This window comes from Equus caballus, chromosome 19 (assembly GCF_041296265.1).
Source record: "Equus caballus isolate H_3958 breed thoroughbred chromosome 19, TB-T2T, whole genome shotgun sequence".
NCBI lineage: Eukaryota > Metazoa > Chordata > Mammalia > Perissodactyla > Equidae > Equus > Equus caballus.
In genome coordinates this window covers 44,276,367-44,279,821 of record NC_091702.1, presented here as the reverse complement: position 1 = coordinate 44,279,821, position 3,455 = coordinate 44,276,367, and the positions used below count along the sequence as shown (strand labels likewise).

The 3,455-nt window shown below is 41.7% G+C and overlaps 1 long non-coding RNA gene across 1 annotated transcript; it reads right to left on the bottom strand.

The window, feature by feature from the left end:
• Positions 1–393: 393 nt before the first annotated feature.
• Positions 394–808, bottom strand: LOC138919207 (uncharacterized). The gene is made up of 2 exons (XR_011429205.1): positions 600–808; positions 394–499 (listed from the first exon to the last, which is right to left on the bottom strand). It is a non-coding gene; the product is annotated as an uncharacterized lncRNA (long non-coding RNA).
• Positions 809–3,455: the final 2,647 nt, after the last annotated feature.

Sequence of the window (3,455 nt, the reverse complement as noted above, 5' to 3'; positions counted from 1 at the left end):
TTAAGGGGCCCGGCCCCGTGGCCGAGTGGTTAAGTTTGCGCGCTATGCTTTGGTTGCCCGGGGTTTCGCCAGTTCAGATCCTGGGTGCGGACATGGCACCACTCGTCAGGCCACGCTGAGGCAGCGTCCCGCATAGCACAACCAGGACCTACAACTAGAATATACAACTATGTACTAGGGGGCTTTGGGGAGGAGAAGAAGAAGAGAAGGAGGGGCAGGAGGAGGAGGAGGGGGAGAAGAAGAAGAAGAAAAGATTGGCAACAGATGTTACCTCAGGGGCCAATCTTTAAAAAAAAGAAAAGAAATATTCATTGAGTGCTTGCTATGGGCTACTATGTGGCAGGAAATGTTCTCGTCTCTGCGACACATCAGTAAACCAAAGAGGCCAAAATCTCTGCTGTGTAGAGCTTACATTCTAGTGGGAAGGGATGAGCCCCATGAAAACGTTTGCAACTTTGTTTCTGCTCGTCCTGCTCCTGTCATCTCCTCCAGAGGTAACCTGGGAAAAAACAGGAGATGAGACTCGTCATACACTTATTTTGAGCTAACTTGAGAAGTCATTGATAGAGAAGGGCTTTTCTGGATTTGAGATTACCCACGGGTTTCAGTAGTCTGGCGTCTGTTTTTCACTGCTTGCTGTTCACATTGACTGAACAGCATTGTCACACTGAGACTATGACACAAATTCCATTTTGACTGAAGAGCTTAGGGTTTGAGGCATAATATGGCCAACACTTTACAAGCCTATGGGTCCACCAACACTCCCAGACTTTTCTGATCACCCTCCCTGCATTTGCAAAGCTGAACCAAGAAATTAGCTCTGAATGGGGTCTTCCTTCGACACCCACAAACCTCATCCTTGTGACATAAACAATGGCCAAAGCCCAGCCTGAGAGTCTGGCTACTCAGTCCAGAGTGAAGACACAGACCTTAGGGAGCGGAGGTTAGTTAATCTCTAAATTCTTTCTTCAATAATTGTTTATTAAGCACGAACTCTGTGCCAAACACTGTCTAGGTATTAGGGACATAAGGGTGACTTAAAATGAATTCTATCCTCATAGAACTGACATGCTACTGAGGGCGGGGGAAGGAAGAAAACAAGAAACAATTCGCATCGATGTCTTCTACAAATACGGCTTTTCAAATTCTGATGTTGCACTCCTGAAAGGGGAGTTTCTCAGTTAATGGGAGTGAAAAGGCATTAACCAAGATAAAAACAACCTTCACTTAATTAAATATGAAGAAATGACAGTGTGTTGCTATTTTAAAACCTTGAGGCAAAGAAATAGTGATGAGAAATAATTTTGTTGATTGAATTGAAGGATATTTTTAGGAATATTATTCAGTGTTGTGAGGTAGAATTCTGACACTTAGCGGCAGGAACATAAACAGTAAATCCCTTCTCGAGTGTGACGTGTATCTAAAGCCTTTGAAATAATGCTTCTAACTCAGTAATTCCTCATTTAAAACTCTATCTCTTTTTCCTAAGGATATTTTTTATTTTATTTTATTATTACTAATTTTTTTTGTGAGAAAGATTGGCCCTGAGCTAACATCCATTGCCAATCTTCCTCTTTTCGTTGAGGAAGATTCGCTCTAAGCTAACATTTGTGCCCATCTTCCTCTGCTGTGTATATGAGATGCCACCACAGCATGGCTTGATGAGCAGTGTGTAGGTCCGTGCCAGGGACCCAAACCCACAAACCCTGGGCCACTGAAGCGCAGTGCGGGAACTTAACCACTACATCCATGGGCCAGCCCCCTAAAAATGTGTCTTAATAAACTAATTGTTGATGTGCATAAATTTTTTTCACTTTTAGAAAAATTAGGCCTTTTCTTTTGAGATAATTGTAGATTCACATGCAATTTTAAGAAAAAATGCAGAGAGATCCCATGTACCCTTTACCCAGTTGCCCTCAATGGTAACGTCTTGAAACTATGGCACAATATCACAACCAGGATGTTGACGTCAACATCAACATCATCTACAGGGCTTGTTCAGATATCCCCAGTTCTACCTGGACTCATTTGAGCAGGTTTGTGTGTGTGTGTGTGTGTGTGTGTGTGAATCTAGTTCTGCAGTTTTGTCACATGTGTAGGTTCATGTATCCACAACCATAGTCAAGACACAGAACAATTCCATAACCACAAACATACACTATTTTCCCCTTTTATAAACACATCTACTTCCCAATGTCGTAAATATTTAGCTATAAGGATGTGTCTTGCAGTAATCTTTTTTTTTCTTTTTGGTGAGGAAGATTGTCCTTGAGCTAACATTGTGCCAATCTTTCTCTACTTTATATCTGGGATGTTGCCACAGTGTGACTTGATGAGCGGTGTGTGGGTCCGCGCCTAGGATCCAAACCCGCAACCCCAGGAAGCCAAAGTGGAGCGCATGAACTTAATCACTACACCACTGGCCAGCCCCACAGTAATCTTTTTAATAGTTAAAAAACATGAAATAATCTCAATATTCACTAATAGAATATTGATTACACTAGTTAACATATCTCCATCAAATAAAATAAGTACCATGTAACCCTTAAGTAAGTTTTGTAGCAGGTTACCCAGTGACTTAGAAAGATATTTATACTATATTAAGTGGAAATAATCTTTCAAGTGTATTTTTATTTTCTTCTTTTTACTTGTTCAACTTGAAAGTTCTATTCATCATGCATTACTTAAAAATTTTTTTTATTGTGGTAAAATAAACATAACATAGAATTTACCATTTTTAAGTGTACAGGTCAGTGGCGTTAAGCACATTCACATTGTTGTGCAACCATCACCACCATCCATCTCTAGGACTTTTCATCACCCCATACAGAAACTCTGTACCCATTCAATAACAACTCTCCATTGCTGCCTTCCCCAGCCCCTGGTAACCACTGTTCTACTTTCTGTCTCTATGAATTTGACTTCTCTAGGTACCTCATATAAATAGAATCATACCATATTGTCCTTTCGTGACCAGCTTAGCACAATGTCCTCAAGGTTCAGCCGTGTTGGAGCATGTTTGTGATGCCACTTTAATTAGTGATCCCACTAAATGCAAAGCCACTTAGAACAAGCCTCATATTTGTGAGACGTTTGCATGTTTGTAACCATGAATTACAAAGCCAAAGGCGAGCCTGGAGGACCAAGACTAAAGCAATTTTGGGGGCTGAGTTTCGGGGGAGTGACATGGCAGAAGGCAGGTTAGTTTAGGCTGGAGAAATTACATATGTGAGGACTGAAAAGTGGAGACCCACACAGCACATGTAGTGACAAGAAGCCAATTCACCTGGGTAACCTCAACACCTGAGCAGGGCATTATTGAGAAAAACAGAGTTAGATGATGTTATGGCCTGAAGGTTTGTGTCCCCCAAAATTCATATGTTGAAATCCTAATGCCCAATGTGATGGTAGCAGGAGGTGGGGCTTTAGGAGGTGCTGGGGTCCTGGGGGTGGAG